Source organism: Stegostoma tigrinum, chromosome 3 (assembly GCF_030684315.1).
Source record: "Stegostoma tigrinum isolate sSteTig4 chromosome 3, sSteTig4.hap1, whole genome shotgun sequence".
Classification (NCBI taxonomy): domain Eukaryota; kingdom Metazoa; phylum Chordata; class Chondrichthyes; order Orectolobiformes; family Stegostomatidae; genus Stegostoma; species Stegostoma tigrinum.
The window spans coordinates 81,353,981-81,369,768 of record NC_081356.1 but is presented as its reverse complement, the minus strand read 5'-3'; the positions used below and the strand labels follow the sequence as shown (position 1 = coordinate 81,369,768).

Here is a 15,788-nt window from a genome sequence, read left to right as displayed (position 1 = left end):
TTTCATCAAGGCTTTTGATAGGGTCTCACATGGGAGGCTGATAGCGACAGTAAAAACCCATGGAATCAAGGAAATTTAGCTAATTGGATCCAGAATTGGCTAAGTGTCAGAAAGGCAGAGTTTGATGTTCGAGGGGTGTTTTACGACTATAAATCTGTGTCCAGTGGCATTCCACAGAGATCAGTGTTGAGGCACTTGCTATTTGTGTTTATGCAAATGATGTGGGCTTGAACGTCGGAGGATTGATCAGTAAGTTCACGGATAATACCTTGGAGGTCCTGCTCTTTAACTTTCTACCTAAATCGCTGAACTGCTGCTACAGGACTTCATCCCTTGTCCTACCTATGTTGTTAGTACCAATATGTACCACAACCTCTGGCTGTTCACCTTCTCCCTTCAGTATGCTTTCTGCCCATTCAGAGACATCCAGAGTCCTGGCATCAGAGAGGCAAAATACCATCCTGGAGTGTCTTTTATGTCCACAGAGGTGCCTATCTGTACCCTAACTATACAGTCCCCTATAACTACTGCTGTAGTGCTCTTTGTCCTTCCATTCTTAAGAATAGAGCCAGATGTGATGCCGCCAGTTCTGACTACTGGTGCTGTTACCCCCGATAGGTTACACCACCAACAGTATTCAAAATAGTATACTTGGCTTGTGAGGAGTTGCAATCAGGTGCTCTTCCTGCAGATGTAGTCATCGAGACAGGGAAAGCATCGCGGATCTCCCACCTCTCTCAAGTGCAGCATTTAACCCCTCTGACTGACATTTCTATGCCCAATCAAACTATTTAAGAAAATTTATTATTATTATTATTACTTTAGGAGTTTTGCTTCCATTATTCTATTTATGAATGTTTTCCAGAAATTATGTGCTTTTTAAGTGAAGAACGTTCTGCTATCACATTTAATCATGCCTTTTATTACTTGCAATTTTGGCACATCTTTGCCCCAGTCATGCAAATAGGTTACATGCGAACATAGAAATTAGACGAAACAGTCAGCCAATTGGCTTCTGCAGCCTGCTCCACCATGTCATACAAACATGGCTGATCTGAATACTCCATATTCCTGTCTACATCTGATAACTTTTCACCACCTTTTTTACCAAGAATATTTCTACATTTGCCTTCAAAATTTTCCAAGTCTCTGTTTCCATGACATTTTCAGGAAAAATCCAAACACTCATGGCTTTCTAGAAGAAAGTAATTCCTTAAAGGTGTAAACCCTTATATTAAACTGCGAGGGGGCTCTTAATTCTAGATTCTCCAATGTAAGAAAACATCTTATTCAGATCCATCCTATCATGACCACTCAGGATACTACATGATTCAATCTCTTACTTTTCCTAACCGCAACTCTATAAACCTAACTTTCCTCATAAGAAGCCTACCCATTCCTGTTTTTAGTTTTGTTAAGTTTCTCCAAACTCCTTCCAGAGCATTTACATTCTTCCTTAAATAGGGAGGTGAATACTATATTCAAGACGAGGTATCACCAAAGCAATGTGCATTTCAAGCATTACTTCATTACTTTGGTATTCAATTATCCTCACAATAAACAATAACATTCCATTTCTTTTATTTACATTTCCTTGTGGAATGTGAACATCCTGGCTGGGCCTGCATTTATTGCCCGTCCTTTCTTGCCCTTGAGAAGATGGTGCTGATCTGCTTCTTGAATTACTGCAATCCATGTGCTGTGGGTATTAGTGTGTAAGTTACAGGTTTCTGACCCAGCAACACATAAAGAATTGCAATATATTTCCAAGTTAGGATTGTGAGTGGCTTGAAAAGGAACTTGCAGATGGTAGCATCCTGTGTATCTGCTGCCCATTTTATTGTAGAATGAGGTGGTTGCGGATTTGAAAGATGCTGTCTGAGGAGTTCTAGTGAATTTCTTGACTGCGTCTTGTAGACGGTGCACACTGCTGCTACTAATATTGGTGGTGAAGGAGTAGTTAATTACAGTTGTGGTGCCAATCAATCACATTGCTTTGTCCTGGATGGCGTCATGCTTCCTGACTGTTGGTGGGGCTGCATTCATTCTACACTATTGGAGTGTGTTCCATCACATTCATGACTTGTACCTTGAAGAGGGTGGACAGGCTTTGGCAGTGTCAGGATGTCTAGCCTCTTACCTGCTTGTGTAGTCACTGTATTCATATAGGTAGTCTCGAGGTTAGTTTCTGGTCAATGCAAACCACAGGATGTTGATAATGAGGGATTCAATGATGGTCTTATCTATTGATTTATTTTTAGAGGTGTACTGTCTATCCCTTCCTGCCATAGTCTATTTGTATATTTCCATATTAAGACATTTCTGACTTGCCACTTTGATTCATTCCCCATTCAGTTCTGAACACTCTTTACTTTCTTAGATATGCAGCCCACTAGAATACCAGCCTCAGCATGATTTGGGTGTAGGCCATCCAAATAGTAAAGACCCCACTTTCTCCTGCATGGTGCCAATGCCTTAACCAGAAGTCACTTCTACCTCACCAGAGTTTGAGCAACACATGAATTTCCCTCGCCTTAATTTCCCTGTGCCACTTTATACAAGGTTCAAGTAACAATCCAGAGATTATTACCTATGAGATTCTGTTTCTTAATTTGGTGTCAACTCCCTCATAGTGATTCTATCGCACCTCTGATGTTGTGCATCCTCTGTTTTCTGTATTCACCATGAGACCTGGACTCTCGCCCTCCAATTATCAGTTTCTTTCCAACCCTGAAAAGATATCCTGAGGTTAAATTTTGACACCAGCTAAAAACCTTTTGTAAATCACGACAGCAGTAACTCAGTTCGATATACTCCACTGTTGATGAGAATCTTCATGGGAAAAACAGGCAGTATTCGGAGCTAAGTAGTGATTTAAAACAGCTAAAATGCAATCTCACATTTTGATTTTTTTTGTAGATTCTGGGTTTTTAATCCAGCAGGAAAAGTAACTAATATTTGCATATCTACTGGGTGGATTTATTGCTCATTAACATTTAGCTTCAGGTTAGGAGAACAAAAGAAGTCAAGGTTTTGAAATGGAAAATCGAGGAGGAACGACACTGGCTCGTGTCTGAACATACTCATCAACTCAGTTTGTTCCAATCAGCAGTTTTTGTTCAAACAAGGAAAATGATTTTGTGCAGTCTTGCAGTTTATTCAGGAAACAGAAGTACTTCATTTGCCTTACATCTCAAAGCATTCTCCAGCTTTTATCCTTTAAATGCTCTATTTGATTAATTATTTGGTGATAAGATGGATTTGGGTCTTATTTTGAGCCTAACTTGGTCACAGTACAGAAACCAAAGCTGTGGTGCTATTCTATCTCATTTAATTGACAGCTTTGGGCAGGAGGATCCAAATGCTCAGCTACTGTTACCAGAATCAATGGTGCATTTAAATTGAGAGAATATGATATCCCAGCTGTTACAGCCTACGACTTTGATGGTTTGTTTAGCTTTACAGTAAAGAGAACACCATGTACACCTTAACATTAGGGTTTTACCATAAAGTAACGTTTTCCATTGAGTATTCTGAATAATGTTAACAATGAAACTTGAAATAAATATATAAAGATTTTGAGTGTGATTCTGCTCTTTTCCTTGATAGAAGGGCAAAAATTACAGATTTCACACAAAATGTATTACCAATTTGAAAGCAGAAAAAATAATTAGCAGTTTAATGGTTTAGTTCATATCCTAAGATGTTCCAAATACTTATTGTGGAAAAAGTGTATTTTGAGGTGAAGTCATGAGACAAACACAGCAGTCAATTTCTGCACCATTCAATGAGGTCATGGTTGATCTGTGGACTAACTCCATGTACCTCCCTTTGACCAATACCCCTCGATACCTTTGCTTAACAAAAATGTATCTATCCCAAATTTAAAATTAACAACTGATCCTGCATCCACTACTATTTGTAGAAGACAGTTCCAAGCATCTATCTCCTTGGCATGTAGAAATTCTTCCTAACATTTCTCCTGAACAGCCTGGCCCTAATTCACTGACAATATCCTCTGGTTCGAGAATCCTTAATCAGTAGAAATAGTTTATCTTTTATCTTATTAAAAGCCTTTATCACCATAGACAGCTGAGTTATTAAAAAGATTCCCCCTTCACCGACATCACATAGTTTATCTTCTCCTGTTAATATCTTGAAGACTTCAATCACATCATCCCTTAGTTTCTACGTTCCAGAGAATACAGACCTAATTTGTATAATCACTCCTCCTTGTCCAACTCCGAAGTCTACACGTTGTTCTTGTCAACCTATGTTGTACTCCGTCCAAAGCCAATATATGCTTCTAAGGTATGGTGTCCTAATCTGCTCACAGTACTGTAAGAGGGGTCTAACCTGGGTTTTGTATGACTGTAGCATAACCTCTGCATTTTAAGAGAATGTGAATGTTGAGAGCTATTTTAGCTCATCCAAAGCATGACGCAGGGACTTAGCTTATTATTTCACTTAATGTACCTTTGGTGTGGATCATGGTTGTCGGATTTTATTTGAAGTTGAAAACTTTCACTTCCAATCAAACATTACCATGGGGCACCAGTATGAACATACAACTCTCACAATAAGCATTAGTTGTAACACTTAGATGGTAAGAAAATTGCAATGTTTAAAAGACATACACATCTAAAGAATTAACATTAAAATATCAGTCTAAATATTTTTCTCACTAGAGAAAAACTTCCAATTTAACCTAGCAGGGAAAGGCTGGCTGCCTTACCCTGATACTTGGCCAAATTTTACAAAACTAAATTTGTACTGCATATCATCAAAATAGAGTAACTTGTCAAGCCCAGCATGGATTTCCTCGATTCACATTTAACATTATATCAGACTGCAGTTCCCTGTATGCATCAGTGTGTTTCACAGGTAAATTGATCTGTGCTTCATGCTTCAGTGCTCATATACTTTATCTTTAAAATAGCAAGAACCGAGATAAAACTTTGGATTATAGAAATTCTGCAAAAATCAACCTTGTCAGTTGAATTTATAAAGATTTAAAAATAATACTTTAAAGTGAGCCTCAATATACTTTACACACACAGAATTGAGTTTTTATAGCATGAAGTAAACTGGCAAGCATTTGTATTGGCCTCAAGTTAAGGGACAAATGACATAAAATTTCAGCTATTTGTGGAACTATTGTACGCATAGTTATCTGTATAGAACAGTTCTCAAACACACAAGAGCTTTTCACACATTGAATACATTCTTTTCACAGCTTGCACAGATTGGATTTAATATTGGAGGGGGGCACAGTAAAGTTCATTTGTGCAGATTGTATTTTATTTAAGGACAGTTGCAGCACTGCATGAACAGCTAAGACTGATAGTTAGGATCTGTCTGCCTAATATCATTACCATTTCCTGATCCTCGCAGCAGAGGGTCATTAAAAGCCTTTATCACCATAGACAGCTGAGTTATTAAAAAGATTCCCCCCTCACATACAGCACTGACAATTATAAACCAGCATCCTTAATCCTTTCAGGATATTGGGCATATTTAGCTCAAAAGATAAAAATGAAACAAGTTCATTTTTCTTCGAACAACTCTGTTCTCAATTTTCCTCTCTTTCCTGCTGAAGATAATGCCATACTCTGCAGTGTGGTTCCACAGGGGTTTCACAAAAGTATGCAAAGTTATACAAGAATTTATGACAAATAGAAACAGTTGGTTGACAGCATGAAAACAAACAGACATTGTTACGACAAGATTACTGATGTAACCTGTGTTACTGATTCCTCCTACTGGTGCCAGTTCTAGTTCCTCATGATGTTCAATTCAGTTATTCCCTCAAATCACTTCCCCAAATTGAAGACATCAAAGCCTGCATTTTCCTTTGGCTCAGTAGAACCTGATCTGTGTACTTTAGCATCTTAAAAAATGTGTATTCAGCCCACATATCATTTTGCCCTCTTTTTGTATAGGTATTGGGTGTGAAGAGCATTTTGTGAGCCACAAGAGATTGTGTGAGGCATGTGGGTACAGAGCTGGGCCCATTAGAAGGTCTGCCTTAGTTCTCTAAAACTTCAGCCCAACTCTTAACATTGATTAAAGGCTACTTAAAACTCACCGCTCAACCCAAATCTCCCTGCCCATGTCCCTCACTCCCAAATACCTCAGATCAGACATACCACCTCGAACTCTCTCACCCTCCAAACAACTCCATGCTCTCTCAGATCTTGTATGCCGTATCTACACTACTCTAGGGTCCTCCATAGCAACTCACCAAGTTGGCACAGTCTCCAGAGCCATGCAATAATCATGCATATTAAAATAACTGTGATAAAATTAAACGTCTGACAATCTAATAAAACCCTGAAATAAAAAACACACACCGCTATTGATAATGAAAAATACTATGCCAGCATAAGCTTAATGCAATCCTTTAAGTCTCTATAAGCTTTGTGAATAAGCAAGTAACCTTGCTAAAAAAAACTTCAATTGTTCTTGGATCAATACACCAGCTGCAGGGTTCAAATTAATCACAGTTTTGATAAAATGATCAAAGCTATCATAATGAAAGCAAATATTGTTTGAAATTATAATCACAGAATGGTATGCCACTTCCAATTAAAAAGAGTGCTCACCAATCAATGGGGTAGCAAGTGCAGTTTTAACAGAAAATTCAGAAGACTGGCTTTTTAAATAGCCAGAACTGCAGAACTGTCAGTCGATTTTAATGACAGCACTAAATGTTACAGTAGAGGCTAAAAGGGCTTTTTTTGTATTATAGATAATGGGAACTGCGGATGCTGGAGAATTCCAAGATAATAAAATGTGAGGCTGGATGAACACAGCAGGCCAAGCAGCATCTCAGGAGCACAAAAGCTGACGTTTCGGGCCTAGACCCTCCATCAGAGAGGGGGATGGGGAGAGGGAACTGGAATAAATAGGGAGAGAGGGGGAGGCGGACCGAAGATGGAGAGTAAAGAAGATAGGTGGAGAGAGTATAGGTGGGGAGGTAGGGAGGGGATAGGTCAGTCCAGGGAAGACGGACAGGTCAAGGAAGTGGGATGAGGTTAGTAGGTAGATGGGGGTGCGGCTTGGGGTGGGAGGAAGGGATGGGTGAGAGGAAGAACCGGTTAGGGAGGCAGAGACAGGTTGGACTGGTTTTGGGATGCAGTGGGTGGGGGGGAAGAGCTGGGCTGGTTGTGTGGTGCAGTGGGGGGAGGGGACGAACTGGGCTGGTTTAGGGATGCAGTAGGGGAAGGGGAGATTTTGAAACTGGTGAAGTCCACATTGATACCATTAGGCTGCAGGGTTCCCAGGCGGAATATGAGTTGCTGTTCCTGCAACCTTCGGGTGGCATCATTGTGGCACTGCAGGAGGCCCATGATGGACATGTCATCTAGAGAATGGGAGGGGGAGTGGAAATGGTTTGCGACTGGGAGGTGCAGTTGTTTGTTGCGAACTGAGCGGAGGTGTTCTGCAAAGCGGTCTCCAAACCTCCGCTTGGTTTCCCCAATGTAGAGGTAGCCACACCAGGTACAGTGGATGCAGTATACCACATTGACAGATGTGCAGGTGAACCTCTGCTTAATGTGGAATATCATCTTAGGGCCTGGGATAGGGGTGAGGGAGGAGGTGTGGGGGCAAGTGTAGCATTTCCTGCGGTTGCAGGGGAAGGTGCTGGGTGTGGTGGGGTTGGAGGGCAGTGTGGAGCGAACAAGGGAGTCACGGAGAGAGTGGTCTCTCTGGAAAGCAGACAGGGGTGGGGATGGAAAAATGTCTTGGGTGGTGGGGTCGAGAACGAGGGGGATCCTCTTTGGGCAGTTGTGGCGGGGGCGGGGTGTGAGGGATGTGTAGCGGGAAATACGGGAGACGCGGTCAAGGGCGTTCTCGATCACTGTGGGGGGAAAGTTGCGGTCCTTGAAGAACTTGGACATCTGGGATGTGCGGGAGTGGAATGTCTTATCGTGGGAGCAGATGCGGCGGAGGCGGAGGAATTGGGAATAGGGGATGGAATTTTTGCAGGAGGGTGGGTGGGAGGAGGTGTATTCTAGGTAGCTGTGGGAGTCGGTGGGCTTGAAATGGACATCAGTTACAAGCTGGTTGCCTGAGATGGAGACTGAGAGGTCCAGGAAGGTGAGGGATGTGTTGGAGATGGCCCAGGTGAACTGAAGGTTGGGGTGGAAGGTGTTGGTGAAGTGGATGAACTGTTCGAGCTCCTGTGGGGAGCAAGAGGCGGCGCCGATACAGTCATCAATGTCACGGAGGAAGAGGTGGTGTTTCGGGCCTGTGTAGGTGCGGAAGAGGGACTGTTCCACGTAACCTACAAAGAGGCAGGCATAACTGGGGCCCATGCGGGTGCCCATGGCCACCCCCTTAGTCTGTAGGAAGTGGGAGGAGTCAAAAGAGAAGTTGTTGAGGGTGAGGACGAGTTCAGCTAGGCGGATGAGTGTGTCGGTGGAGGGGGACTGGTCGGGCCTGCGGGACAGGAAGAAGTGGAGGGCCTTGAGGCCATCTGCATGCGGAATGCAGGTGTATAGGGACTGGACATCCATGGTGAAGATGAGGTGTTGGGGGCCAGGGAATTGGAAGTCCTGGAGGAGGTCGAGGGCGTGGGTGGTGTCACGGACATAGGTGGGGAGTTCCTGGACCAAAGGGGAGAAAATGGAGTCGAGATAGGTGGAGATGAGTTTGGTGGGTCAGGAGCAGGCTGAGACTATGGGTCGACCAGGGCAGGCAGGTTTGTGGATTTTGGGAAGGAGATAGAAACGGGCCGTGCGGGATTGGGGAACAATGAGGTTGGAGGCTGTGGGTGGGAGGTCCCCTGAGGTGATGAGGTCATGAATGGTGTTGGAGATGATGGTTTGGTGCTCGGGTGTGGGGTGATGATCGAGGGGGCGGTAGGAGGTGGTGTCGGAGAGTTGGCGTTTGGCCTCGGCGATGTAGAGGTCAGTGCGCCATACTACCACTGCACCACCATTGTCTGCGGGTTTGATGGTGAGGTTGGGGTTGGAGCGGAGGGAGCAGAGGGCTGCCCGTTTTGCGGGAGAGAGGTTGGAGTGGGTGAGAGGGGTGGAGAGGTTGAGGCGGTTAATGTCTCGACGGCAGTTGGAGATGAAGAGGTCGACTCTTCCGCACCTACACAGGCCCCAAACCCCACCTCTTCCTCCGTGACATTGATGACTGTATCGGCGCCGCCTCTTGCTCCCCACAGGAGCTCGAACAGTTCATCCACTTCACCAACACCTTCCACCCCAACCTTCAGTTCACCTGGGCCATCTCCAGCACATCCCTCACCTTCCTGGACCTCTCAGTCTCCATCTCAGGCAACCAGCTTGTAACTGATGTCCATTTCAAGCCCATTGACTCCCACAGCTACCTAGAATACACCTCCTCCCACCCACCCTCCTGCAAAAATTCCATCCCCTATTCCCAATTCCTCCGCCTCCGCGCATCTGCTCCCACGATAAGACATTCCACTCCCGCACATCACAGATGTCCAAGTTCTTCAAGGACCGCAACTTTCCCCCCATAGTGATCGAGAACGCCCTTGACCGCGTCTCTGTATTTCCCGCAACACATCCCTCACACCCCGCCCCCGCCACAACCGCCCTAAGAGGATCCCCCTCGTTCTCACACACCACCCTACCAACCTCCGGATACAATGCATCATCCTCCGACACTTCCGCCATCTACAATCCGACCCCACCACCCAAGACATTTTTCCATCCCCACCCCTGTCTGCTTTCCGGAGAGACCACTCTCTCCGGGACTCCCTTGTTCGCTCCACACTGCCCTCCAACCCCACCACACCCGGCACCTTCCCCTGCAACCGCAGGAAATGCTACACTTGCCCCCACACCTCCTCCCTCACCCCTATCCCAGGCCCTAAGATGACATTCCACATTAAGCAGAGGTTCACCTGCACATCTGCCAATGTGGTATACTGCATCCACTGTACGCGGTGTGGCTTCCTCTACATTGGGGAAACCAAGCGGAGGCTTGGAGACCGCTTTGCAGAACACCTCTACTCAGTTCGCAACAAACAACTGCACCTCCCAGTCGCAAACCTTTTCCACTCCCCCTCCCATTCTTTAGATGACATGTCCATCATGGGCCTCCTGCAGTGCCACAATGATGCCACCCGAAGGTTGCAGGAACAGCAACTCATATTCTGCCTGGGAACCCTGCAGCCTAATGGTATCAATGTGGACTTCACCAGTTTCAAAATCTCCCCTTCCCCTACTGCATCCCTAAACCAGCCCAGTTCGTCCCCTCCCCCCACTGCACCACACAACCAGCCCAGCTCTTCCCCCCCACCCACTGCATCCCAAAACCAGTCCAACCTGTCTCTGCCTCCCTAACCGGTTCTTCCTCTCACCCATCCCTTCCTCCCACCCCAAGCCGCACCCCCAGCTACCTACTAACCTCATCCCACTTCCTTGACCTGTCCGTCTTCCCTGGACTGACCTATCCCCTCCCTACCTCCCCACCTATACTCTCTCCACCTATCTTCTTTACTCTCCAACTTCGGTCCGCCTCCCCCTCTCTCCCTATTTATTCCAGTTCCCTCTCCCCATCCCCCTCTCTGATGAAGGGTCTAGGCCCGAAACGTCAGCTTTTGTGCTCCTGAGATGCTGCTTGGCCTGCTGTGTTCATCCAGCCTCACATTTTATTTTTTTTTGTATTATGTTTCTTATGCATTTTGGAACCTTTCCAATGGAAAAATATTGTCAGCCATGACAATAATTACACTATATTGATCACTGTAAGAGTTTACTTATTTTTAACTTGTTCACGGGTGAGGGTGTCATTGAACAAGCAACATTTATTGCCCATCCCTAAATGCCCTGAGAGAAGTTAACAGTCAACAATATTGCATAGGAATTGGAGTCAAATGTAGACCAGATCAGATGCTGATGGCAGTTTCCTTCTCTTAAGGACATTAGTGAATCAGATGGTTTTTTTTCTGACAATTGACAATGGATTCATTGTCATCATTAGATTCTTAATTCCAGATTCCTTTAAATTGAATTCAAATTCCACCATATGCCATGGTTGGATTCAAGCCCAGGTCCCCAGAATGTTATCTAGGTCTCAGGATTAACAGTCCAGCAATAATATCACTAGGCTATCGCATCCCCTTATCTTCACACAATAGAACCCAATGATGAACCACTGCATTAAAAATACTGCATAAAAATCTGCATTACAATATAGCATTTAACGGTAATATTTGAAGGTATGAACACATTTTACACTGAGCTTTCATAATGCTCTAGATTCATCAGTAGGCATTCCCTAAAGGTCAAAAACTCTCCGAGGAGGTACGGGTAGTTGCATGTAACGTCAATGTTGCATTCCTGTGTGACCTTGTGCTATAGAAAATCATGTTATAGGGAAATTGCTATTTAAAAAGACCCACTATATCTGTACAGCAGAAAGTTTGCGTTATCCAAACAGCATCCACTATTAATCAATCGTGTTACAGCCAATTTACGTTAACCAAAAATGTGTTACTGTAGTACTGCCTGCATACCTTTTTAGCAGTTTCCAAAATCCACACCAGCACACAACATTAGCATGCACAAAGAAATACAATTTTCTTGTGCTCCTCACAAAGACCTCAGAAGAAGTGGTTGTGCATTTTTCACCCAAGACCTTCCTGAGCCATTGAACACCCACATGAAAATGGTGTGGCTGAGATGCCATAGGACAAATCATTTTTCCAGTGAAAAAAGACTAAGTTCATTGTTGTGTGGTCTGACATGCATCATCATTGGGAGAAGAAAATACAGCTCTCAGTCTCACTGGTTAAATAATATTTTGAGACAAACGTTATAATGTTTAGCAGGTGTGTATTACATGGAAAGAGTGCAGCCCTGTAATTGTATTTCACATGGTCTGCAAAATAGTTTGAATGTCCAAAGGTGAAACTAGAAGTTGATGATGAGGGAAGTCACTGGAACCTGTTATAGCAGTGAGGAAATGTATACAAAGTGAAATAATTAGGAAGAAGCAAAGTCAACAAGCATAAAGTCAAAATTCAGGGAGCAAATAGGACATGTGGCACGTAGTTTACACAACAAGGAGATGATGAGCTGAACAGAAAGTTAGACACAAGAAAGTTAGGCTATGAGTTCTAGAATATCTTGAGAAATATAATTACTGTCTTTGTGGTCAAATAAAAAGTTGGCGTTTGACTATGTTTATATTATAAACTTCAGGTTGTTGAAAAACAAAATTTATCGATACAGGTACTGATCTTACCAGTTTTTGGTGCACTCCTCATTTTAATCTTCGGCTGATTTCCAGTTTTTTTATTCACTCATGAGACATGGGCATTGCTGGCAAGGTCAGCATTTATTGCTCGTCCTTGACTTTCATTGAGCAGGCGGTGGTGAGCTGCTTTTTTAAACCACTGCAGTCCATTTGATGTAGGGAGACTCACAATGCCATTAGCATGGAAATTACAGGATTTTGACCCAGCAACAATAAAGCAACAGTGAAACCTTTCCAAAACAGGATGGTGAGTAGCTGGGAGAGAAGCTTACAGGCACTGTTGTTTCCATATATCTGCTGCCCAAGTCCTTCTAGATGGAAGTGGTTGTAGATTTGGAAAGTACCATCCAAGGATTTTTGGAAAATTTCTGCAGTGCATCTTACAGATGGTATATTCTGCTGCTACTGTAGTGGACTGATTGAATGTTTGTGGTGGAGTAACTAGGTGTTTGTGGAGTAACTAGTCCTGGATGGTGTCAAGCTTCTGGAGTGTTGTTGAAACCACACTCATTCAGGTAGGTGGGGAGTATTCAATCAAATTCCTGACTTGTGCCTTGTAAATAATGGACAGGGTTTTGAGAGTTGGATGGTGAGTTACTTGTTGCAGTATTCCTTGCCTCTGATCTGCTTTTGTAGCCACTCTAATTATATGGCTAGTCCAGTTCAATTTTTGGCCAATAGTAACCCCATAGTCGGTAGGGGATTTAATGATGGTAATGTTGTTGAATTTCAAGGAACAGTAGTCAGATTGTCTCTTACTGGAGATGGTCATTGCCTGGTATTTGTGCAGCACAAATGTTACTTGCCACTTGTCAGCCCAAGCCAAAATATTGCCCAGGTCTTGTTGAATCTGGAGATGGCAGATTTTGGTCTCTGAGCAGTCACAAATGGTGCAATCATCAGGGAACATCCTCACTTCTGACCTCATGATGGACAGAAATTTATTGGTGAAACAGCTGAAGATGGTTGGGCCAAGTGCACTACCCTGAGAAACACCTGCAGAGATTTCCTAGATCCGAGATGACTGACCTCTAACAACCAAAACCATCCTCCTGTGTGCCAAATATTACTCCAACTGTTGGGGAATTTGCCCTTTGATTCCCATTGATTCCAGTTTTGTCAGGGCTCTTTGATGCCACATTCAGTCAAATGCAGCCTTGATGTCAAGGGCAGACATTTCTATCTCGCCTGTCCATGTTTGAACCAAGGCTGTAATGAGGTCAGGAGGTGGGTCTAAGCCCGAAATGTCAGCCTTCCTGCTCCTCTGATGCTGCTTGCCTGCTGTGTCATCCAGCTGTACCCCTTGTTATCTCAGATTCTCCAGTGTCTGCAGTTCCTGCTATCTCTGATGGAGAAGTAATTGCTTTTGTCCCCCTTTGTATGCACATGGCCCCGCTTGGGTAGATGCCAGATGTTACTGTACTGGAACAGATTTTGATTTGATTTATTGTAGTCACTCGTACCTAAGTACAGTGAAAAGCTTTGTTTTGCAAGTAGTACAGGCAGATCATAGCAAACAAGGGCATAGAAAGTATGGGGTGTTTCGACAGAGTAAGGCATGCAGATTACATTGCACAGCGGGTACACAAAGCAAGATCTACATTAACAAGATTAACCTTATTTGAAGTTACAGAATCTATTCATCAGTATAATAATGGCATGGAAAAAACTCTTCTTGAACCTGTTAGTGCGTGTGTTCAAGCTTCTGTATTTTCTGCCTAATATAAGAGGTTGTCGGAGAGCATTACTGGGGAGGGAGGGGTCTTCGACAATGCTAGCAGCCTTTCCCCAGCAACAAGAAGTCTAAATGGATTCTGTGGATGGGAGATTGGCTTCCATGATGGTCTGGGCTGTGCACACAACTTTTTGTAGCTTCTTATAGTCCTGGGCAGAGCAGCTGCTATACAAGGGCATTATGCACCCGCATAGTATTGGTTAGGGGTATGGCAAGTTCTGGAGCAAATGTTTTCACTATTATTGCTGTAAATGTTGTCAGGGCCCATAGATTTTGCAGTATTCTGACTCTAAACATATCTGGAAAGCACATAAAGTGAATCAAATTGGCTGAAGAGTAGTATCTGAGATGTTTGGGACCTCTGAAGGCAGTCATGACGGTTCATCCATTCAGCACTTCTGGCTGAAGATTTGCAAATGCCTTTTTTGCATTGATGTGCTGGGCTGTTGTCATTTAGGGTGGGTTGTTTAGTAGTCTACCACAACTCTCAAATATCAACATTGAAATAACTGCATGATAAAAATCAAGGAAGAGCACAATTGCAATTTGTATATGCATCATACCAATCACAGTATCCTGGAAAACAAGTTACATTATTAGGATATCAGTCAAGTGATTTTACTACAGTATGAGTGAAGATGATGTTGCATATGCAACATCCTGTATCACTTTCTATTGCATAACATTATATGTACTATTCTGATTTATTGATTTAATTTATTTATTGTCACAAAATACTGTGAAAACTGTTGTATAGTGTCGATGCTCTGATGACATCTGAAAACACAAAAACAAACCGGAACATAGAATATAAAGGCAGAAGAATCAAGAAATAAAGAAAAATATGTTCAACTTTACAGTCCTTCTAATTAAGTGCTCTGCCATGGGCCACGGGCCTGGTGGCCAGGCACAAGTCTCTTCTGCTGCACTGCTGATGCTGGAATTAATGTCACCACTCTATGGCACCATCTCATTTCCACCAACACCCTCACCAGACTTTGCCAATGCAGATGCCATCGGATACTGCACCAGTCCAAATGCGACTCCGTCATGAGTCCATTTTGGCCCACCTTGCCAATACAGCCACTGCCACAGGGTCTCTTGTGTTGGCCCTAAACCGACCTCCACTGTTGCCTCCATGAACCTGTGCTGGACACAGATGCTGCCAGGAACACAAACTCACAGCCGCCGCAGCAGCCATGAGTCAGTGCTAGGACCGCCTTGTCCATTCAGAAGCCATCTGGAACCCAAAGCCTGACTCAACCACCATCTTACTGGATCCTCACACTTGACTTACTAACAAGTAGAGACAAAGAAATCAAAATCAGAAGCTAGAATCAATAAACATTTTCACAAAGCTTCTATATTGAATAGAAACTGGTAAAATGTAAAGCATGCTAACTGTAAGGATAGCAGTTGAGAACTTCAGAAGGACATTATCAAGTTAGTAAATGGGTGGATAGGTGACAAGTGAAGTTCAATGTGAAGAAGTATGAAGTGATACATTTTAGTATCAAGAACATGTAGAGAGCATTGTTATGCCTCGCTGGTGCACAGCACTGGAAATCAAGCTCTGGTATTAAAGTTAGAAGATTTGATAATGTTAAAGATTTTACAAAAGTACTTAACTTACCTGTCTTTTAGATCAAGGTTGACAAAGCACAGGCCAGGCTTCTATACTTAATATGAATTATTATTTATTTCAAATAAATAGATTCTAGTCATAAATAAACAATTACGAACCACTGAAATATAACTCTACTAGTTAAAACTCTAAACTCCTGATCAAAATTCCCTTAGACAC

At 43.4% G+C, this 15,788-nt stretch overlaps 1 protein-coding gene across 2 annotated transcripts in view; it reads right to left on the bottom strand.

Annotated features, from left to right (window-relative positions):
- fbxl17 (F-box and leucine-rich repeat protein 17) overlaps positions 1 to 15,788 on the bottom strand; it is a 700,184-nt gene that overhangs the window by 307,466 nt on the left and 376,930 nt on the right. The gene's annotated exons all lie outside the window — the stretch shown is intronic.